At 54.6% G+C, this 22,500-nt stretch overlaps 12 non-coding genes across 12 annotated transcripts; all 12 read left to right on the top strand.

The window, feature by feature from the left end:
- The first annotated feature begins 9,947 nt into the window (after window positions 1-9,947).
- Window positions 9,948-10,030, top strand: TRNAL-CAG (transfer RNA leucine (anticodon CAG)). The gene has a single exon. It is a non-coding gene; the product is annotated as a tRNA-Leu (tRNA).
- Window positions 10,031-10,219: 189 nt separating this feature from the next.
- TRNAL-AAG (transfer RNA leucine (anticodon AAG)) lies at window positions 10,220-10,302 on the top strand. The gene has a single exon. It is a non-coding gene; the product is annotated as a tRNA-Leu (tRNA).
- A 1,026-nt stretch (window positions 10,303-11,328) lies between these two features.
- Window positions 11,329-11,411, top strand: TRNAL-UAG (transfer RNA leucine (anticodon UAG)). The gene has a single exon. It is a non-coding gene; the product is annotated as a tRNA-Leu (tRNA).
- Window positions 11,412-12,043: 632 nt separating this feature from the next.
- TRNAL-CAG (transfer RNA leucine (anticodon CAG)) lies at window positions 12,044-12,126 on the top strand. The gene has a single exon. It is a non-coding gene; the product is annotated as a tRNA-Leu (tRNA).
- Window positions 12,127-14,139: 2,013 nt separating this feature from the next.
- TRNAL-CAG (transfer RNA leucine (anticodon CAG)) lies at window positions 14,140-14,222 on the top strand. Its single transcript has one exon. It is a non-coding gene; the product is annotated as a tRNA-Leu (tRNA).
- Window positions 14,223-14,411: 189 nt separating this feature from the next.
- Window positions 14,412-14,494, top strand: TRNAL-AAG (transfer RNA leucine (anticodon AAG)). The gene has a single exon. It is a non-coding gene; the product is annotated as a tRNA-Leu (tRNA).
- A 1,741-nt stretch (window positions 14,495-16,235) lies between these two features.
- TRNAL-CAG (transfer RNA leucine (anticodon CAG)) lies at window positions 16,236-16,318 on the top strand. The gene has a single exon. It is a non-coding gene; the product is annotated as a tRNA-Leu (tRNA).
- A 189-nt stretch (window positions 16,319-16,507) lies between these two features.
- Window positions 16,508-16,590, top strand: TRNAF-AAA (transfer RNA phenylalanine (anticodon AAA)). Its single transcript has one exon. It is a non-coding gene; the product is annotated as a tRNA-Phe (tRNA).
- A 1,026-nt stretch (window positions 16,591-17,616) lies between these two features.
- On the top strand, window positions 17,617-17,699 carry TRNAL-UAG (transfer RNA leucine (anticodon UAG)). The gene has a single exon. It is a non-coding gene; the product is annotated as a tRNA-Leu (tRNA).
- A 632-nt stretch (window positions 17,700-18,331) lies between these two features.
- Window positions 18,332-18,414, top strand: TRNAL-CAG (transfer RNA leucine (anticodon CAG)). The gene has a single exon. It is a non-coding gene; the product is annotated as a tRNA-Leu (tRNA).
- A 1,298-nt stretch (window positions 18,415-19,712) lies between these two features.
- On the top strand, window positions 19,713-19,795 carry TRNAL-UAG (transfer RNA leucine (anticodon UAG)). Its single transcript has one exon. It is a non-coding gene; the product is annotated as a tRNA-Leu (tRNA).
- Window positions 19,796-20,427: 632 nt separating this feature from the next.
- TRNAL-CAG (transfer RNA leucine (anticodon CAG)) lies at window positions 20,428-20,510 on the top strand. Its single transcript has one exon. It is a non-coding gene; the product is annotated as a tRNA-Leu (tRNA).
- The last annotated feature ends 1,990 nt before the right edge of the window (window positions 20,511-22,500 follow it).

Here is a 22,500-nt window from a genome sequence, read left to right as displayed (position 1 = left end):
GAATTTGTCGGGACGGCATGGCAGAGTGCCCGGGATGGGCTCCATGGCTCTTGGGCAGTCGTCCCCGGGCGCCCGGGGCTCCATCCCGGCCGACGGCATGGAAACGTGCCCAGGACGGGCTCCATGCGTCCCGGGCCTCCGTCCCCCGGGCGTCCGGGGCTCCATCCAGGCTGACGGCATGGCAGAGTGCTCGGGACGGGCTCCATGCGTCCCGGGCATTCGTCCCCCGGGCGCCTGAAACTGCTGGGTCAGAAAGGGCTCGATTCCGATCCGTGTCGGAAGGTTAGGAGTCCGTACGAATTTGTCGGGACGGCATGGCAGAGTGCCCGGGATGGGCTCCATGGCTCTTGGGCAGTCGTCCCCGGGCGCCCGGGGCTCCATCCCGGCCGACGGCATGGAAACGTGCCCAGGACGGGCTCCATGCGTCCCGGGCCTCCGTCCCCCGGGCGTCCGGGGCTACATCCAGGCTGACGGTATGGCAGAGTGCCCGGGTCGAGCTCCATGGTTTTCACGGTGGTCCTCCCCAGGGTGTCGGGGCGCTCCAGGCCGACGGCATGAAAAAGTGCCCAGGACGGGCTCCATGCGTCCTGGGCATTCGTCCCGGGACGGGGACGGGGTGGGGAAGAGTCCAGGCGGCTTCACCTCCATGCCCGGCCATCTGATCGCCCAGATTTCCTCGGCCATCTGGTCGCCCGCAACGCTTTCCTATGGGGGGGGGGACCAGATGGCCGAACTTCCCTGGAAGTCCCGATGAGGTGCCATTCGCCTCCCAGATCCCAGCGAGGGCTCCATGAGGTCGGGTTCTTTCACGCCTTGGGTCCCCTCTGTCACCTCGCGTGCACAGATTGCAAGAAAGGGGGGTAATTTCCCTCCGGATTACTAGGGGCAGGGTACGCCCGGACACCCCTCCAGGGCTGGTGGTTCTCTGCCATGGGGACCAGATAGGCTATGCCTGGGCAACACCTCCCTAGGCCACCCGGGGCTTCCTTCCTCCAGGCCAACTGCATGTCAAATTGCCCAGGACGGGCTCCATGGCTCTTGAGCAGTCGTCCCCCGGGCGTCCGGGGCTCCATCCAGGCCGACGGCATGGCAGAGTGCCCGGGACGGGCTCCATGCGTCCCGGGCCTTCGTCCCCCGGGCGTCCGGGGCTCCATCCAGGCTGACAGCATGGCAGAGTGCCCGGGTCGGGCTCCATGGTTTTCAGTGTGGTCCTCCCCTGGGTGTCGGGGCGCTCCAGGCCAATGGCATGGAAAAGTGCCCAGGACGGCCTCCATGCGTCCCGGGCATTCGTCCCCCGGGCGTCCGGGGCTCCATCCAGGCTGACGGCATGGGAGAGTGCCCGGGTCGGGCTCCATGGTTTTCAGGGTGGTCCTCCCCTGGGTGTCGGGGCGCTCCAGGCCAATGGCATGGAAAAGTGCCCAGGACGGGCTCCATGCGTCCCGGGCATTCGTCCCGGGACGGGAACGGGGGACAGGGTCGGGAGAGTCCAGGCGGCTTCACTCCCGTGTCCAGCCATCTGATCGCCCAGATTCCCTCGGCCATCTGGTCGCCCGGATTCCCTCGGGCATCTGGTCGCCCGCAACGCTTTCCTATGGGGCGACCAGATGGCTGAACTTCCCTGGAAGTCCCGATGAGGTGCCATTCGCCGCCCGGATCCCAGGGAGGGCTCCAGGAGGTCGGGTACATTCGCGCCTTGGGTCCCCTCTGTCACCTCGCGTGCACAGATTACAAGAAAAGGGGGTAATTTTCCTCCGGATTACTAGGGAGAAGGGTACGCCCGGACACCCCTCCGAGGCTGGTGGTTCTCTGCCATGGGGACCAGATGGGCTATGCCTGGGCAACACCTCCCTAGGCCACCCGGGGCTTCCTTCCTCCAGGCCAACTGCATGTCAAATTGCCCAGGACGGGCTCCATGGCTCCTGGGCAGTCGTCCCCCGGGCGTCCGGGGCTCCATCCAGGCTGACGGCATGGAAAAGTGCCCAGGACAGGCTCCATGCGTCCCGGGCATTCATCCCCCGGGCGTCCGGGGCTCCATCTAGGCTGACGGTATTGAAGAGTGCCCAGGTCGGGCTCCATGGTTTTCACGGTGGTCCTCCCCTGGGTGTCTGGGGGCTCCAGGCCAAATGCATGGAAAAGTGCCCAGGACGGGCTCCATGCGTCCAGGGCATTCGTCCCCTGGGCGTCCGGGGCTCCATCTAGGCTGACGGTATTGCAGAGTGCCCAGGTCGGGCTCCATGGTTTTCACGGTGGTCCTCCCCTGGGTGTCTGGTGGGGGCTCCAGGCCGAAGGCACGGAAAAGTGCCCAGGACGGGCTCCATGCGTCCCGGGCATTCGTCCCCCGGGCGTCCGGGGCTCCATCCAGGCTGACGGCATGACAGAGTGCCCGGGTCGGGCTCCATGGGTCCCGGGCAGCCCTCCCCCGGGCGTCCGGGGCTCCCACCGCCAGGCCGACGGCATGTCAAAGTGTCCAGGACGGGCTCCATGAGTCCGGGACAGTCCTCCCCCGGGCGTCCGGGACACCCATCTCCAGGAGGCCAACGGCATTGGCAAAGTACCCAGGACGGGCTCCATGGGTCCCGGGCAGACCTCCCTCGGGCGTCCGGGGCACCCATCTCCATGAGGCCAACGGCATTGGCAAAGTACCCAGGACGGGCTCCATGGGTCCCGGGCAGACCTCCCCCGGGCGTCCGGGGCACCCATCTCCACGAGGCCAACGGCATTGGCAAAGTACCCGGGAAGGGCTCCATGGGTCCCGGGTAGACCTCCCCCGGGCGTCCGGGGCACCCATCTCCACGAGACCAACGGCATTGGCAAAGTACCCGGGAAGGGCTCCATGGGTCCCGGGTAGACCTCCCCCGGGCATCCGGGGCTCCCACCTCCAGGCCGACGGAATGTCAAAGTACCCAGGACGGGCTCCATGGGTCCCGGGCAGCTTCCCCCGGGCGTCCGGGGCACCCACCTCCAGGCCGACGGCATGTCAAAGTACCCAGGACGGGCTCCACGGGTCCCGGGCATTCCTCCCCCAGGTCGTCCGGGCCCTAGAGCTCCGGTGGTCCAACCTGCGCCTGAGGCCCAGCCGGGGTCCAAGAGCCCTGCCTTGCGTGGGCAGGCAGTCAGGAACCCTACCGCGAAGGCTTGGGATGGATGGGGAGCTGGGAGTCCTTTCGATCCCGGCCCTCTGGTCGCCCGCGATGCTTTCCAATGGGGCGACCAGATGGCCGGGCTTCCCTGGAAGTCCCGATGAGGTGCCATTCGGCTCCCGGATCCCAGCTAGGGCTCCATGAGGTCGGGTTCTTTTACGCCTTGGGTCCCCTCTGTCACCTCGCGTGCACGGATTGCAAGAAAGGGGGGTAATTTCCCTCCGGATTACTAGGGGCAGGGTACGCCCGGACACCTCTCCAGGGCTGGTGGTTCTCTGCCCGGGGGACCAGATGAGATATGCCTGGGCAACACCTCCCCCGGGCGTCTGGGGGCTCCATTCTCCGGGCCAACGGCATGGCTCAATGCCCAGGACGGGCTCCACGTGTCCCGGACAGACCTCCCCTGGGCGTCCGGGGCACCCATCTCCAGGAGGCCAACGGGATGGCAAAGTACCCGGGAAGGGCTCCACGGGTCCCGGGCAGCCTTCCCCCGGGCGTCCGGGGCTCCCACCTCCAGGCCGACGGCATGTCACACTGCCCAGGACGGGCTCCATGGGCCCCGGACAGACCTCCCCCGGGCGTCCGGGGCACCCATCTCCAGGAGGCCAACGGGATGGCAAAGTACCCGGGAAGGGCTCCACGGGTCCCGGGCAGCCTTCCCCCGGGCGTCCGGGGCTCCCACCTCCAGGCCGACGGCATGTCACACTGCCCAGGACGGGCTCCATGGGCCCCGGACAGATCTCCCCCGGGCGTCCGGGGCACCCATCTCCAGGAGGCCAACGGGATGGCAGAGTAACCGGGAAGGGCTCCATGGGTCCCGGGCAGCCCTCCCCCGGGCGTCCGGGGCTCCCACCTCCAGGACGACGGCATGTCAAAGTGCCCAGGGCGGGCTCCACGGGTACCGGGCAGTCCTCCCCCGGGTGTCCGGGGGCTCCCTTCTCCAGGCCAACGGCATGGTTCAATGCCCAGGACAGGACGTCAAGTGGCCAGGACGGGCTCCATGCGTCCCGGGCATTCGTCCCGGGACGGGGACGGGGTGGGGAAGAGTCCAGGCGGCTTCACCTCCATGCCCGGCCATCTGATCGCCCAGATTCCCTCGGCCATCTGGTCGCCCGGATCCCCCTCGGGCATCTGGTCGCCCGCAACGCTTTCCTATGGGGGGGGACCTGATGGCCGAACTTCCCTGGAAGTCTTAATGAGGTGCCATTCGCCTCCCGGATCCCAGCGAGGGCTCCATGAGGTCGGGTTCTTTCACGCCTTGGGTCCCCTCTGTCACCTCGCGTGCACAGATTGCAAGAAAGGGGGGTAATTTGCCTCCGGATTACTATGGGGCAGGGTATGCCCGGACACCCCTCCAGGGTTGGTGGTTCTCTGCCATGGGGACCAGATGGGCTATGCCTGGGCAACACCTCCCTAGGCCACCCGGGGCTTCCTTCCTCCAGGCCAACTGCATGTCAAATTGCCCAGGACGGGCTCCATGGCTCTTGGGCAGTCGTCCCCCGGGCGTCCGGTGCTCCATCCAGGCCGACGGCATGGCAGAGTGCCCGGGACAGGCTCCATGCGTCCCGGGCCTTCGTCCCCCCCGGGCGTCCGGGGCTCCATCCAGGCTGACGGCATGGCAGAGTGCCCGGGTCGGGCTCCATGGTTTCCACGGTGGTCCTCCCCTGGGTGTCGGGGCGCTCCAGGCCGACGGCATGGCAGAGTGCCCGGGACGGGCTCCATGCGTCCCGGGCCTTCGTCCCCCGGGCGCCCGGGGCTCCATCCGGGCTGACGGCATGGCAGAGTGCCCGGGACGGGCTCCATGCGTCCCGGGCCTTCGTCCCCCGGGCGTCCGGGGCTCCATCCGGGCTGACGGCATGTCAGAGTGCCCAGGACGGGCTCCACGGGTCCCGGGCGTCCGGGCCTCCCCTTCCCCGGGCCAGCGGCATGTCAGAGTGCCCAGGACGGGCTCCACGGGCCCCGGTCATCCGGGGCACCCTTCCCCGGGCCAGCGGCATGTCAGAGTGCCCAGGACCAGTTCCACGGTTCCCGGGCGTCCGGGGTTCCCTTCCCCGGGTCTCTCGGGGGGCCGGTGCGTAGAGCCGCTCCTGGGCTCCCTGGGTCCCGCGCAGGCCTCCCCCGGGCGTCCGGGGCAACCATCTCCATGAGGCCAACGGCATTGGCAAAGTACCCGGGAAGGGCTCCACGGGTCCCGGGCAGGCCTCCCCCGGGCGTCCAGGGCACCCACCTCCAGGCCGACGGCATGTAAAAGTGCCCAGGACGGGCTCCATGGGTCCCGGGCAGCCCGCCCCCGGGCATCGGGGGCACCCATCTCCAGGAGGCCAACGGCGTTGCAAAGTACCCGGGAAGGGCTCCACGGGTACCGGGCAGTCCTCCCCCGGGTGTCCGGGGGCTCCCTTCTCCAGGCCAACGGCATGGTTCAATGCCCAGGACGGGACGTCAAGTGGCCAGGACGGGCTCCATGCGTCCCGGCCGGCCCCGGGGTGCGCAAGCCCCCCGTCCCGCAGGCCACCAGAGGGTCTGGGTGCTGGGGACGCGGCTCCACCGGGGCCCGGGGAGGCTCTCCCCAGCCTGGCTAGGGTTCGGAAGGTGGGACCGGGCCAGGGACTTGAGCTCCGGCCGGCCAGCCCCGGGGTGCGCGAGCCCCCCGTCCCGCAGGCCATCAGAGGGTCCAGGCACTGGGGACGGGGCTCCACCGGGTCCCGGGGAGTCTCTCCCCAGCCTGGCTAGGGTTCGGAAGGTGGGACCGGGCCCGGGGCTTGAGCTCCGGCCGGCCGGCCCCGGGGTGCGCAAGCCCCCCGTCCCGCAGGCCACCAGAGGGTCTGGGCGCTGGGGACGGGGCTCCACCGGGGCCCGGGGAGGCTCTCCCCAGCCTGGCTAGGGTTCGGAAGGTGGGACCGGACCCGGGGCTTGAGCTCCATCTGGCCAGGCCCCGAGGGTGCTGGAGCCCCCTGTCCCGCAGGCCACCAGAGGGTCCGGGTGCTTGGGACGGGGCTCCACCGGGGCCCGGGGAGGTTCTCCCCAGCCTGGCTAGGGTTTCGGAAGGTGGGACCGGACAAGGGGCTTGAACTCCATCTGGCCAGGCCCCGAGGGTGCTGGTACCCCTCCGTCCTGCAAGCCCGGCCTAGGGTTCGGAAAGCCGGGACTGGGGCCGGGGACTGGGCCCGGGGCTTGAGCCCCGTCCGGCAGGGCCCGGTGGTGCGGGAACCCCTCCTCCGTCCTGCAAGCCGGCCGGGGGTCGGAGGCGCCCGGGACGGAGGGTCCATCAGGGCCCGGGGAGGCCTGAAGCCCCGGAGCCCTGCAGCCCCTGAGACCTGCAGCTCTGCAGCCCCCGGAACCCTGCAGCCCCAGAGCCCTGCAGCTCCGGGGCTGGCAGATTGGCGTCATTTTGGTCCCGGCCATCTGGTCGCCCCTCTCGCCTCGGCCATCTGGTCGCCCTGGAAGTCCTGATGAGGTGCCATTCGCCTCCCGGATCCCAGCGAGGGCTCCAGGAGGTCGGGTACTTTCGCGCCTTGGGTCCCCTCTGTCACCTCGTGTGCACAGATTGCAAGAAAGTCAGGTAATTTCCCTCCGGATTACTAGGGACAGGGTAAGCCCGGACACCCCTCCAAGGCTGGTGGTTCTCTGCTAGGGGGACCAGATGGGCTATGCCTGGGTAACACCTCCCTAGGCCACCCGGGGCTTCCTTCCTCCAGGCCAACGGCTTGTCAAATTGCCCAGGACGGGCTCCATGGCTCTTGGGCAGTCGTCCCCCGGGCGTCCGGGGCTCCATCCCTGCCGACGGCATGGAAAAGTGCCCGGGACAGGCTCCATACGTCCCGGGCAGTCCTCCCCCGGGCGTCCGGGGCACCCATCTCCAGGAGGCCAACAGCATGGCAAAGTACCCGGGACGGGCTCCATGGGTCCCGGGCAGTCCTCCCCCAGGCATCCGGGGCTTCCATCTCCAGGCCAACGGCAGGTCAAAGTGCCCCGGACGGGCTCCACGGGTCCCTGGCAGTCCTCCCCCCCCGGGCGTCCGGGGCTCCCTTCCCCAGGCCAACGGCATGTCAAACTGCCCAGGATGGGCTCCACGGGCCCCGGGCGTCCGGGGCTCCCTTCCCCAGGCCAACGGCATGCCAGAGTGCCCAGGACGGGCTCCACGAGTCCCGGGCGTCCGGGGCTCCCTTCCCCGGGACACCGGCTTGTCAGAGTGCCCATGACGGGCTCCACGGGTCCCGGGTATCTGGGACTCCCTTCCCCGGTCCGACGGCTTGTCAGAGTGCCCAGGACGGGCTCCACGGTTCCCGGGCGTCCGGGGTTCCCTTCCCCGGGTCAGCGGCATGTCAGAGTGCCCAGGACGAGTTCCACGGGTCCCGGGCAGTCCTCCCCCGGGCGTCCGGGGCTCCCTTCCCCGGGCCGTCGGCAGGTCAGAGTGCCCAGGACGGGCTCCATGGGTCCCGGGCAGTCCTCCCCCCGGGCGTCCGGGGCTCCCTTCCCCGGGCCGACGGCAGGTCAGAGTGCCCAGGACGGGCTCCACGGGTCCCGGGCAGTCCTCCCCCCGGGCGTCCGGCGCTCCCTTCTCCAGGCCGATGGCAGGTCAGAGTGACCAGGACGGGCTCCACGGGTCCCGGGCAGTCCTCTCGCGGGCGTACGTGGTTGTCCGACAGATTCGGGCAGATGTGCTTTTACGAACCGGATCGGAATCGGCCCAAATAATAATAATAATAATAATAATCCACATTTGTAAGGCGCACAATCACCCGTAAGGGTCTCTAGGCGCTAGGGGCCGTTGGGAAGATTAAGCAAGCTATTGCCCAGAGTCACATGGTGCTGGGCTAATCTGCCGCCGGTGCCGGGGATCGAACCGTGATCCCCAGATTCCGGAGTCAGCCGCCCTAGCCGCGGCGCCAGCTATTGCCCAGAGTCACATGGTGCTGGGCTAATCTGCGGCCGGTGCCGGGGATCGAACCCTGATCTCTGGGATGCTCGAGGGTTACTACGCGCTCTACAAAAACCTTAAATAAAAAAATCTCCAGATTCCGGAGTCAGCCGCCCTAGCCGCGGCGCCAGCTATTTCCCAGAGTCACCTGGTGCTGGGCTAATCTGCCGCCGGTGCCGGGGATCGAACCGTGATCTCCAGATTCCGGAATCAGCCTCCCTAGCCGCGGCGCCAGCTGTTTCCCAGAGTCACGTGGTGCTGGGCTAATCTGCGGCCGGTGCCGGGGATCGAACCCTGATCTCTGGGATGCTCGAGGGTTACTACGCGCTCTACAAAAACCTTAAATAAAAAAATCTCCAGATTCCGGAGTCAGCCGCCCTAGCCGCGGCGCCAGCTATTTCCCAGAGTCACCTGGTGCTGGGCTAATCTGCCGCCGGTGCCGGGGATCGAACCGTGATCCCCAGATGGGGATATCCCAAAAATCTGGCATGGATACGGCCCGCCAGGACAGGTTTGGGCACCCCTGGCCTAAGATGTGTGTTTTTTTTGTTCACACTATCTTTCTCAGGTAGGCATAGAAGAGGAGACTAGAAGTGAAGGTGACTTGCTTTTCCCTGCTCTTGACCTCCCACCCATCTCAAACCAATCACAAACATACCTTCTATGCAACATTGGTATGCAGAACTTCACTCCTCAGCCAGTGAGGGTGAGTCCCAAGCCAGGGGCTAGAGAGCAAAAGAATGGATGTGCTCAGACGTTCCTTGCTAGGGACAGTTGATCTGAAACAAGGCCTGCTCTCTTGTTTCCAACAAGGATCTAGAAATTCTGCATGAATCTGCAAGGCACATTGACAGCATAAATTTGCATAAACTGCCCCACCTTCTGCCTTCCTACTTCCTGAGCAGTAGTTGTTTGTGTATAAAGAGAGAGGTCGCAGGCAAGATAATTTTGTGAGTAGGATACAGAACCCTAAATAGCTGGTGAGAGGTATAAGTTATTCTAAAAGCATAAAAACAGTACACCTGTGAAATGAAATGCTTTCATATGTGATCTTCTGTGTTTATTGTCCTGTGCAAAAAGTTGCACCTTGTGTTTGAAGGTTGAAATTATTTCAAGCTTGCTTGGACGCAGAAATTTCTGAGTGACTTTTATACATTTCTTAGGACTCTTCACTGTCAGGATGGCCGAGTGGTCTATGGCGCTGTGTCTAGGCTGCAGTCTCCTCTGGAGGCGTGGGTTCGAATCCCACTTCTGAAATGACTTTTGGAGATATAATCTTCTTCAACAGGATAACATCTGATGGAAGTTGCATCTGTTCGTCTTCACCTGGGACGTTATTCCGTCCTCGTCTAGTCAGGAGAGCTTGGGTTTCTCATATATTTCTGTTGTACAAAGTCTTGCTAATAAAGTGCAATCCTTACCAAATGAGCTTAGGACCCATGTAAGAGCTCATCTAGAAGAGTCATGCTCTTGTATTCCCTGGCCAGACAGGCCATGCAAATTTGGAAGAATGCCAAGCACCTGGTAGACAGCTGTACTCCAGCACACTTACAGCAATGTCCTCAGGGCTGTGATCAGGGGCTGCTTAGATTTGCGTATTCCACCCTATGTTGTGACATTGAGCTCCCTTGTTGAATTTGCTTTAGTCAGCCAAGATGTGGCTGTTGACTCAATGTCAAAGCAGCTTTGGGCCGTTCAAGTGGCTGGTGAATAGCACTTTCTCTTTGTACGCTTTAAAGGTCTAAAGAGTTCTTCATAGGTACTGCTCTGTATGGATTGTTCAAAGATCTGTTGGAAATGCTTATAATGGGATAAATAAATTGAGGGCATGCCTTTTCGGTACCCCACTTGCATGGCTGTCTGGCTTGTGGAAGGTGCTGCAAATGCAAGTCAGGATGGCCAAGTGGTCTAAGGCGCTGCGTTCAGGTCGCAGTCTCTTCTGGAGGCGTGGGTTCAAATCCCACTTCTGACAAACCTGTGTTTAATCTTCTTTTTTCTTGAGGGAGAAAATCAGATCATTTCCCTCACATGGGCTTATATGGTTGTCTTTTTGGAAAAGTGCAGTGAGTTTTTTTCTTGCTAGAGCCACTTATGGCCTAAGATGTGTGTTTTTTTTGTTCACACTATCTTTCTCACTATGTAGATGGACAAGCAGCATGTGGTCAGGATGGCCGAGTGGTCTAAGGCACTGCGTTAAGGCCGCAGTCTCTCCTGGAGGCGTGGGTTCGAATCCCACTTCTGACAAAACTTTAAGTCCATTTTGTCTCTGCGTTCCTGCAGAATCTCAGCTAAAAATTGGCAGTGCATATAATATCTGAATAAGTACCAAACTTCAGTTTCAAATGCAAATGAATTTGCCCAATTCTGTCTTCAAGCTCTTATAATATTCTTCTAGCACTAGTGGTGTTTTATGTGTTTTTTGGGGGGTACCTAAAAAATCCCTTTTATTGAAGAAATGGCTTACATTCAGTCTTGTGATATTTTTGGTTTCCAATAAGTAGATTTTTAATTTTATGTAACCTCATTTTCTAATGATCCATTCAAGAGATGTTTCCACTATGAAATGAAGAGCAAGGGGAAAGAGCACAAATGATAGAGCGAGTGAGTGAGATGGGGTGTTGAGGAAGGAGAGAATGAAACAAAGACAGAGTGAGTGAACGGCCGGTAGGCATAGAAGAGGAGACTAGAAGTGAAAGTGACTTGCTTTTCCCTGCTCTTGACCTCCCACCCATCTCAAACCAATCACAAACATACCTTCTATGCAACGTTGGTATGCAGAACTTCACTCCTCAGCCAGTGAGGGTGAGTCCCAAGCCAGGGGCTAGAGAGCAAAAGAATGGATGTGCTCAGACGTTCCTTGCTAGGGACAGTTGATCTGAAACAAGGCCTGCTCTCTTGTCTCCAGCAAGGATCTAGAAATTCTGCATGAATGTGCAAGGCACATTGACAGCATAAATTTGCATAAACTGCCCCACCTTCTGCCTTCCTACTTCCTGAGCAGTAGTTGTTTGTGTATAGAGAGAAAGGTCGCAGGCAAGGTAATTTTGTGAGTAGGATACAGAACCCTAAATAGCTGGTGAGAGGTATAAGTTATTCTAAAAGCATAAAAACAGTACACCTGTGAAATGAAATGCTTTCATATGTGATCTTCTGTGTTTATTGTCCTGTGCAAAAAGTTGCACCTTGTGTTTGAAGGTTGAAATTATTTCAAGCTTGCATGGACGCAGAAATTTCTGAGTGACTTTTATACATTTCTAAGGACTCTTCACTGTCAGGATGGCCGAGTGGTCTAAGGCGCTGTGTTTAGGCCGCAGTCTCCTCTGGAGGCGTGGGTTCGAATCCCACTTCTGACATGACTTTTGGAGATATAATCTTCTTCATCAGGATAACATCTGATGGAAGTTGCATCTGTTCTTCTTCACCTGGGACGTTATTCCGTCCTCGTCTAGTCAAGAGAGCTTGGGTTTCTCATATATTTCTGTTGTACAAAGTCTTGCTGATAAAGTGCAATCCTTACCAAATGAGCTTATGACCCATGTAAGAGCTCATCTAGAAGAGTCATTCTCTTGTATTCCCTGGCCAGACAGGCCATACAAATTTGGAAGAATGCCAAGCACCTGGTAGACAGCTGGACTCCAGCACACTTACAGCAATTTCCTCAGGGCAGTGATCAGGGGCTGCTTAGATTTGCGAATTCAACCCTATGTTGTGACATTGAGATCCCTTGTTGAATTTGCTTTAGTTAGCCAAGATGTGGCTATTGACTCAATTTCAAAGCAGCTTTGGGCCGTTCAAGTGGCTGGTGAATAGCACTTTCTCTTTGTACTCATTAAAGGTCTAAAGAGTTCTTCATAGGTACTGCTCTGTATGGATTGTTCAAAGATCTGTTGGAAATGCTTATAATGGGATAAATAAATTGAGGGCATGCCTTTTCGGTACCCCACTTGCATGGCTGTCTGGCTTGTGGAAGGTGCTGCAAATGCAAGTCAGGATGGCCGAGTGGTCTAAGGCGCTGCATTCAGGTCGCAGTCTCTTCTGGAGGCGTGGGTTCAAATCCCACTTCTGACAAACCTGTGTTTAATCTTCTTTTTTCTTGAGGGAGAAAATCAGATCATTTCCCTCACATGGGCTTATATGGTTGTCTTTTTGGAAAAGTGCAGTGAGTTTTTTTCTTGCTATAGCCACTCATGGCCTAAGATGTGTGTTTTTTTTGTTCACACTATCTTTCTCACTATGTAGATGAACAAGCAACATGTGGTCAGGACGGCCGAGTGGTCTAAGGCGCTACCTTAAGACCGCAGTCTCTCCTGGAGGCGTGGGTTCGAATACCACTTCTGACAAAACTTTAAGTCCATTTTGTCTCTGCGTTCCTTCAGAATCTCAGCTAAAAATTGGCAGTGCATATAATATCTGAATAAGTACCAAACTTCAGTTTCAACTGCAAATGAATTTGCCCAATTCTGTCTTCAAGCTCGTATAATATTCTTCTAGCACTAGTGGTGTTTTATGTGTTTTTTGGGGGGTGCCTAAAAAATCCCTTTTATTGAAGAAATAGCTTACATTCAGTCTTGTGATATTTTTGGTTTCCAATAAGTAGATTTTTAATTTTATGTAACCTCATTTTCTAATGATCCATTCAAGAGATGTTTCCACTATGAAATGAAGAGCAAGGGGAAAGAGCACAAATGATAGAGCCAGTGAGTGAGATGGGGTGTTGAGGAAGGAGAAAATGAAACAAAGACAGAGTGACTGAACGGCAGGTAGGCATAGAAGAGGAGACTAGAAGTGAAGGTGACTTGCTTTTCCCTGCTCTTGACCTCCCACCCATCTCAAACCAATCACAAACATACCTTCTATGTAACGTTGGTATGCAGAACTTCACTCCTCAGCCAGTGAGGGTGAGTCCCAAGCCAGGGGCTAGAGAGCAAAAGAATGGATGTGCTCAGACGTTCCTTGCTAGGGACAGTTGATCTGAAACAAGGCCTGCTCTCTTGTTTCCAGCAAGGATCTAGAAATTCGCAATGAATCTGCAAGGCACATTGACAGCATAAATTTGCATAAACTGCCCCACCTTCTGCCTTCCTACTTCCTGAGCAGTAGTTGTTTGTGTATAAAGAGAGAGGTCGCAGGCAAGGTAATTTTGTGAGTAGGATACAGAACCCTAAATAGCTGGTGAGAGGTATAAGTTATTCTAAAAGCATAAAAACAGTACACCTGTGAAATGAAATGCTTTCATATGTGATCTTCTGTGTTTATTGTCCTGTGCAAAAAGTTGCACCTTGTGTTTGAAGGTTGAAATTATTTCAAGCTTGCATGGACACAGAAATTTCTGAGTGACTTTTATACATTTCTTAGGACTCTTCACTGTCAGGATGGCCGAGTGGTCTAAGGTGCTGTCTTTAGGCTGCAGTCTCCTCTGGAGGCGTGGGTTTGAATCCCACTTCTGAAATGACTTTTGGAGATATAATCTTCTTCATCAGGATAACATCTGATGGAAGTTGCTTCTGTTCGTCTTCACCTGGGACGTTATTCTGTCCTCGTCTAGTCAAGAGAGCTTGGGTTTCTCATTTATTTCTGTTGTACAAAGTCTTGCTGATAAAGTGCAATCCTTACCAAATGAGCTTATGACCCATGTAAGAGCTCATCTAGAAGAGTCATTCTCTTGTATTCCCTGGCCAGACAGGCCATACAAATTTGGAAGAATGCCAAGCACCTGGTAGACAGCTGGACTCCAGCACACTTACAGCAATTTCCTCAGGGCAGTGATCAGGGGCTGCTTAGATGTGCGAATTCCACCCTATGTTGTGACATTGAGATTCCTTGTTGAATTTGCTTTAGTCAGCCAAGATGTGGCTGTTGACTCAATTTCAAAGCAGCTTTGGGCCGTTCAAGTGGCTGGTGAATAGCACTTTCTCTTTGTACGCTTTAAAGGTCTAAAGAGTTCTGCATAGGTACTGCTCTGTATGGATTGTTCAAAGATCTGTTGGAAATGCTTATAATGGGATAAATAAATTGAGGGCATGCCTGTTCGGTACCAAACTTGCATGGCTGTCTGGCTTGTGGAAGGTGCTGCAAATGCATGTCAGGATGGCCGAGTGGTCTAAGGCGCTGCGTTCAGGTCGCAGTCTCTTCTGGAGGCGTGGGTTCAAATCCCACTTCTGACAAACCTGTGTTTAATCTTCTTTTTTCTTGAGGGAGAAAATCAGATCATTTCCCTCACATGGGCTTATATGGTTGTCTTTTTGGAAAAGTGCAGTGAGTTTTTTTCTTGCTATAGCCACTTATGGCCTAAGATGTGTGTTTTTTTTGTTCACACTATCTTTATCACTATGTAGATGGACAAGCAACATGTGGTCAGGATGGCCGAGTGGTCTAAGGCGCTGCGTTAAGGCCGCAGTCTCTCCTGGAGGCGTGGGTTCGAATCCCACTTCTGACAAAACTTTAAGTCCATTTTGTCTCTGCGTTCCTTCAGAATCTCAGCTAAAAATTGGCAGTGCATATAATATCTGAATAAGTACCAAACTTCAGTTTCAACTGCAAATGAATTTGCCCAATTCTGTCTTCAAGCTCTTATAATATTCTTCTAGCACTAGTGGTGTTTTATGTGTTTTTTGGGGGGTGCCTAAAAAATCCCTTTTATTGAAGAAATGGCTTACATTCAGTCTTGTGATATTTTTGGTTTCCAATAAGTAGATTTTTAATTTTATGTAACCTCATTTTCTAATGACCCATTCAAGAGATGTTTCCACTATGAAATGAAGAGCAAGGGGAAAGAGCACAAATGATAGAGCGAGTGAGTGAGATGGGGTGTTGAGGAAGGAGAGAATGAAACAAAGACAGAGTGAGTGAACGGCAGGTAGGCATAGAAGAGGAGACTAGAAGTGAAAGTGACTTGCTTTTCCCTGCTCTTGACCTCCCACCCATCTCAAACCAATCACAAACATACCTTCTATGCAACGTTGGTATGCAGAACTTCACTCCTCAGCCAGTGAGGGTGAGTCCCAAGCCAGGGGCTAGAGAGCAAAAGAATGGATGTGCTCAGACTTTCCTTGCTAGGGACAGTTGATCTGAAACAAGGCCTGCTCTCTTGTTTCCAGCAAGGATCTAGAAATTCTGCATGAATGTGCAAGGCACATTGACAGCATAAATTTGCATAAACTGCCCCACCTTCTGCCTTTCTACTTCCTGAGCAGTAGTTGTTTGTGTATAAAGAGAGAGGTCGCAGGCAAGATAATTTTGTGAGTAGGATACAGAACCCTAAATAGCTGGTGAGAGGTATAAGTTATTCTAAAAGCATAAAAACAGTACACCTGTGAAATGAAATGCTTTCATATGTGATCTTCTGTGTTTATTGTCCTGTGCAAAAAGTTGCACCTTGTGTTTGAAGGTTGAAATTATTTCAAGCTTGCATGGACGCAGAAATTTCTGAGTGACTTTTATACATTTCTTAGGACTCTACACTGTCATGATGGGCGAGTGGTCTAAGGCGCTGTGTCTAGGCTGCAGTCTCCTCTGGAGGCGTGGGCTCGAATCCCACTTCTGAAATGACTTTTGGAGATATAATCTTCTTCAACAGGATAACATCTGATGGAAGTTGCATCTGTTCGTCTTCACCTGGGATGTTATTCCGTCCTCGTCTAGTCAGGAGAGCTTGGGTTTCTCATATATTTCTGTTGTACAAAGTCTTGCTGATAAAGTGCAATCCTTACCAAATGAGCTTAGGACCCATGTAAGAGCTCATCTAGAAGAGTCATGCTCTTGTATTCCCTGGCCAGACAGGCCATGCAAATTTGGAAGAATGCCAAGCACCTGGTAGACAGCTGTACTCCAGCACACTTACAGCAATGTCCTCAGGGCTGTGATCAGGGGCTGCTTAGATTTGCGTATTCCACCCTATGTTGTGACATTGAGCTCCCTTGTTGAATTTGCTTTAGTCAGCCAAGATGTGGCTGTTGACTCAATTTCAAAGCAGCTTTGGGCCGTTCAAGTGGCTGGTGAATAGCACTTTCTCTTTGTACGCTTTAAAGGTCTAAAGAGTTCTTCATAGGTACTGCTCTGTATGGATTGTTCAAAGATCTGTTGGAAATGCTTATAATGGGATAAATAAATTGAGGGCATGCCTTTTCGGTACCAAACTTGCATGGCTGTCTGGCTTGTGGAAGGTGCTGCAACTGCAAGTCAGGATGGCCGAGTGGTCTAAGGCACTGCGTTCAGGTCGCAGTCTCTTCTGGAGGCGTGGGTTCAAATCCCACTTCTGACAAACCTGTGTTTAATCTTCTTTTTTCTTGAGGGAGAAAATCAGATCATTTCCCTCACATGGGCTTATATGGTTGTCTTTTTGGAAAAGTGCAGTGAGTTTTTTTCTTGCTATAGCCACTTATGGCCTAAGATGTGTGTTTTTTTTGTTCACACTATCTTTCTCACTATGTAGATGGACAAGCAACATGTGGTCAGGATGGCCGAGTGCTCTAAGGCGCTGCGTTAAAGCCGCAGTCTCTCCTGGAGGCGTGGGTTCGAATCCCACTTCAGACAAAACTTTAAGTCCATTTTGTCTCTGCGTTCCTTCAGAATCTCAGCTAAAAATTGGCAGTGCATATAATATCTGAATAAGTACCAAACTTCAGTTTCAACTGCAAATGAATTTGCCCAATTCTGTCTTCAAGCTCTTATAATATTCTTCTAGCACTAGTGGTGTTTTATGTGTTTTTTGGGGGGTGCCTAAAAAATCCCTTTTATTGAAGAAATGGCTTACATTCAGTCTTGTGATATTTTTGGTTTCCAATAAGTAGATTTTTAATTTTATGTAACCTCATTTTCTAATGATCCATTCAAGAGATGTTTCCACTATGAAATGAAGAGCAAGGGGAAAGAGCACAAATGATAGAGCGAGTGAGTGAGATGGGGTGTTGAGGAAGGAGAGAATGAAACAAAGACAGAGTGAGTGAACGGCAGGTAGGCATAGAAGAGGAGACTAGAAGTATAAGTGACTTGCTTTTCCCTGTTCTTGACCTCCCACCCATCTCAAACCAATCACAAACATACCTTCTATGCAACGTTGGTATGCAGAACTTCACTCCTCAGCCAGGGAGGGTGAGTCCCAAGCCAGGGGCTAGAGAGCAAAAGAATGGATGTGCTCAGACGTTCCTTGCTAGGGACAGTTGATCTGAAACAAGGCCTGCTCTCTTGTTTCCAGCAAGGATCTAGAAATTCTGCATGAATGTGCAAGGCACATTGACAGCATAAATTTGCATAAACTGCCCCACCTTCTGCCTTCCTACTTCCTGAGCAGTAGTTGTTTGTGTATAGAGAGAAAGGTCGCAGGCAAGGTAATTTTGTGAGTAGGATACAGAACCCTAAATAGCTGGTGAGAGGTATAAGTTATTCTAAAAGCATAACAACAGTACACCTGTGAAATGAAATGCTTTCATACGTGATCTTCTGTGTTTATTGTCCTGTGCAAAAAGTTGCACCTTGTGTTTGAAGGTTGAAATTATTTCAAGCTTGCATGGACGCAGAAATTTCTGAGTGACTTTTATACATTTCTTAGGACTCTCCACTGTCAGGATGGCCGAGTGGTCTAAGGCGCTGTGTTTAGGCCGCAGTCTTCTCTGGAGGCGTGGGTTCGAATCCCACTTCTGACATGACTTTTGGAGATATAATCTTCTTCATCAGGATAACATCTGATGGAAGTTGCATCTGTTCGTCTTCACCTGGGACGTTATTCCGTCCTCGTCTAGTCAAGAGAGCTTGGGTTTCTCATATATTTCTGTTGTACAAAGTCTTGCTGATAAAGTGCAATCCTTACCAAATGAGCTTAGGACCCATGTAAGAGCTCATCTAGAAGAGTCATGCTCTTGTATTCCCTGGCCAGACAGGCCATGCACATTTGGAAGAATGCCAAGCACCTGGTAGACAGCTGTACTCCAGCACACTTACTGCAATGTCCTCAGGGCTGTGATCAGGGGCTGCTTAGATTTGCGTATTCCACCCTATGTTGTGACATTGAGCTCCCTTGTTGAATTTGCTTTAGTCAGCCAAGATGTGGCTGTTGACTCAATTTCAAAGCAGCTTTGGGCCGTTCAAGTGGCTGGTGAATAGCACTTTCTCTTTGTACGCTTTAAAGGTCTAAAGAGTTCTTCATAGGTACTGCTCTGTATGGATTGTTCAAAGATCTGTTGGAAATGCTTATAATGGGATAAATAAATTGAGGGCATGCCTTTTCGGTACCAAACTTGCATGGCTGTCTGGCTTGTGGAAGGTGCTGCAAATGCAAGTCAGGATGGCCGAGTGGTCTAAGGCGCTGCGTTCAGGTTGCAGTCTCTTCTGGAGGCGTGGGTTCAAATCCCACTTCTGACAAACTTGTGTTTAATCTTCTTTTTTCTTGAGGGAGAAAATCAGATCATTTCCCTCACATGGGCTTATATGGTTGTCTTTTTGGAAAAGTGCAGTGAGTTTTTTTCTTGCTATAGCCACTTATGGCCTAAGATGTGTGTTTTTTTTGTTCACACTATCTTTCTCACTATGTAGATGGACAAGCAACGTGTGGTCAGGATGGCCGAGTGGTCTAAGGCGCTGCGTTAAGGCCGCAGTCTCTCCTGGAGGCGTGGGTTTGAATCCCCCTTCTGACAAAACTTTAAGTCCATTTTGTCTCTGCGTTCCTTCAGAATCTCAGCTAAACATTGGCAGTGCATATAATATCTGAATAAGTACCAAACTTCAGTTTCAACTGCAAATGAATTTGCCTAATTCTGTCTTCAAGCTCTTATAATATTCTTCTAGCACTAGTGGTGTTTTATGTGTTTTTTGGGGGGTGCCTAAAAAATCCCTTTTATTGAAGAAATGGCTTACATTCAGTCTTGTGATATTTTTGGTTTCCAATAAGTAGATTTTTAATTTTATGTAACCTAATTTTCTAATGATCCATTCAAGAGATGTTCCCACTATGAAATGAAGAGCAAGGGGAAAGAGCACAAATGATAGAGCGAGTGAGTGAGATGGGGTGTTGAGGAAGGAGAGAATGAAACAAAGACAGAGTGAGTGAACGGCAGGTAGGCATAGAAGAGGAGACTAGAAGTGAAAGTGACTTGCCTTTCCCTGCTCTTGACCTCCCACCCATCTCAAACCAATCACAAACATACCTTCTATGCAACGTTGGTATGCAGAACTTCACTCCTCAGCCAGTGAGGGTGAGTCCCAAGCCAGGGGCTAGAGAGAAAAAGAATGGATGTGCTCAGACGTTGCTTGCTAGGGACAGTTGATCTGAAACAAGGCCTGCTCTCTTGTTTCCAGCAAGGATCTAGAAATTCTGCATGAATGTGCAAGGCACATTGACAGCATAAATTTGCATAAACTGCCCCACCTTCAGCCTTCCTACTTCCTGAGCAGTAGTTGTTTGTGTATAGAGAGAAAGGTCGCAGGCAAGGTAATTTTGTGAGTAGGATACAGAACCCTAAATAGCTGGTGAGAGGTATAAGTTATTCTAAAAGCATAAAAACAGTACACCTGTGAAATGAAATGCTTTCATATGTGATCTTCTGTGTTTATTGTCCTGTGCAAAAAGTTGCACCTTGTGTTTGAAGGTTGAAATTATTTCAAGCTTGCATGGACGCAGAAATTTCTGAGTGACTTTTATACATTTGTTAGGACTCTTCACTGTCAGGATGGCCGAGTGGTCTAAGGCGCTGTGTTTAGGCCGCAGTCTCCTCTGGAGGCGTGGGTTCGAATCCCACTTCTGACATGACTTTTGGAGATATAATCTTCTTCATCAGGATAACATCTGATGGAAGTTGCATCTGTTCTTCTTCACCTGGGACGTTATTCCGTCCTCGTCTAGTCAAGAGAGCTTGAGTTTCTCTTATATTTCTGTTGTACAAAGTCTTCCTGATAAAGTGCAATCCTTACCAAATGAGCTTAGGACCCATGTAAGAGCTCATCTAGAAGAGTCATGCTCTTGTATTCCCTGGCCAGACAGGCCATGCAAATTTGGAAGAATGCCAAGCACCTGGTAGACAGCTGTACTCCAGCACACTTACAGCAATGTCCTCAGGGCTGTGATCAGGGGCTGCTTAGATTTGCGTATTCCACCCTATGTTGTGACATTGAGCTCCCTTGTTGAATTTGCTTTAGTCAGCCAAGATGTGGCTGTTGACTCAATTTCAAAGCAGCTTTGGGCCGTTCAAGTGGCTGGTGAATAGCACTTTCTCTTTGTACGCTTTAAAGGTCTAAAGAGTTCTTCATAGGTACTGCTCTGTATGGATTGTTCAAAGATCTGTTGGAAATGCTTATAATGGGATAAATAAATTGAGGGCATGCCTTTTCGGTACCAAACTTGCATGGCTGTCTGGCTTGTGGAAGGTGCTGCAAATGCAAGTCAGGATGGCCGAGTGGTCTAAGGCGCTGTGTTCAGGTTGCAGTCTCTTCTGGAGGCGTGGGTTCAAATCCCACTTCTGACAAACTTGTGTTTAATCTTCTTTTTTCTTGAGGGAGAAAATCAGATCATTTCCCTCACATGGGCTTATATGGTTGTCTTTTTGGAAAAGTGCAGTGAGTTTTTTTCTTGCTATAGCCACTTATGGCCTAAGACAGGGGTGCCCAAACCTGTCCTGGCGGGCCGTATCCATGCCAGATTTTTGGGATATCCCCATCTGGGGATCACGGTTCGATCCCCGGCACCGGCGGCAGATTAGCCCAGCACCTGGTGACTCTGGGAAATAGCTGGTGCCGCGGCTAGGGCGGCTGACTCCGGAATCTGGAGATTTTTTTATTTAAGGTTTTTGTAGAGCGCGTAGTAACCCTCGAGCATCCCAGAGATCAGGGTTCGATCCCCGGCACCGGCCGCAGATTAGCCCAGCACCACGTGACTCTGGGAAATAGCTGGCGCCGCGGCTAGGGCGGCTGACTCCGGAATCTGGGGATCACGGTTCGATCCCCGGCACCGGCGGCAGATTAGCCCAGCACCATGTGACTCTGCGCAATAGCTTGCTTAATCTTCCCAACGGCCCCTAGCGCCTAGAGACCCTTACGGGTGATTGTGCGCCTTACAAATGTGGATTATTATTATTATTATTATTATTTGGGCCGATTCCGATCAGGTTCGTAAAAGCACATCTGCCCGAATCAGTCGGACAACCACGTACGCCCGGGAGAGGACTGCCCGGGACCCGTGAAGCCCGTCCTGGTCACTCTGACCTGCCATCGGCCTGGAGAAGGGAGCGCCGGACCCCCGGGGGGGAGGACTGCCCGGGACCCGTGGAGCCCGTCCTGGGCACTCTGACCTGCCGTCGGCCCGGGGAAGGGAGCCCCGGACGCCCGGGGGGAGGACTGCCCGGGACCCATGGAGCCCGTCCTGGGCACTCTGACCTGCCGACGGCCCGGGGAAGGGAGCCCCGGATGCCCGGGGGAGGACTGCCCAGGACCCGTGGAACTCGTCCTGGGCACTCTGACATACCGCTGACCCGGGGAAGGGAACCCCGGACGCCCGGGAACCGTGGAGCCCGTCCTGGGCACTCTGACAAGCCGTCGGACCGGGGAAGGGAGCCCCGGACGCCCGGGACCCGTGGAGCCTGTCCTGGGAACTCCGGCATGCCGTTGGCCCGGGGAAGGGAGTCCCAGATACCCGGGACCCGTGGAGCCCGTCATGGGCACTCTGACAAGCCGGTGTCCCGGGGAAGGGAGCCCCGGACGCCCGGGACTCGTGGAGCCCGTCCTGGGCACTCTGGCATGCCGTTGGCCTAAGGAAGGGAGCCCCGGACGCCCGGGGCCCGTGGAGCCCATCCTGGGCACTTTGACATGCCGTTGGCCTGGGGAAGGGAGCCCCGGACGCCCGGGGGGGGGAGGACTGCCAGGGACCCGTGGAGCCCGTCCTGGGCACTTTGACCTGCCGTTGGCCTGGAGATGGAAGCCCCGGATGCCTGGGGGAGGACTGCCCGGGACCCATGGAGCCCGTCCCGGGTACTTTGCCATGCTGTTGGCCTCCTGGAGATGGGTGCCCCGGACGCCCGGGGGAGGACTGCCCGGGACGTATGGAGCCCGTCCTGGGCACTTTTGCATGCCGTCGGCAGGGATGGAGCCGCGGACGCCCGGGGGACGACTGCCCAAGAGCCATGGAGCCCGTCCTGGGGAATTTGACAAGCCGTTGGCCTGGAGGAAGGAAGCCCGGGTGGCCTAGGGAGGTGTTACCCAGGCATAGCCCATCTGGTCCCCCTAGCAGAGAACCACCAGCCTTGGAGGGGTGTCCGGGCGTACCCTGTCCCTAGTAATCCGGAGGGAAATTACCTGACTTTCTTGCAATCTGTGCACACGAGGTGACAGAGGGGACCCAAGGCGCGAAAGTACCCGACCTCCTGGAGCCCTCCCTGGGATCTGGGAGGCGAATGGCACCTCATCATGACTTCCAGGGCGACCAGATGGCCGAGGCGAGAGGGGCGACCAGATGGCCGGGAC

Source organism: Lissotriton helveticus, chromosome 8, assembly GCF_964261635.1.
Source record: "Lissotriton helveticus chromosome 8, aLisHel1.1, whole genome shotgun sequence".
NCBI lineage: Eukaryota > Metazoa > Chordata > Amphibia > Caudata > Salamandridae > Lissotriton > Lissotriton helveticus.
Note: the sequence above shows the minus strand (reverse complement) of the source record. Positions and strands in the feature narration are given on the sequence as shown.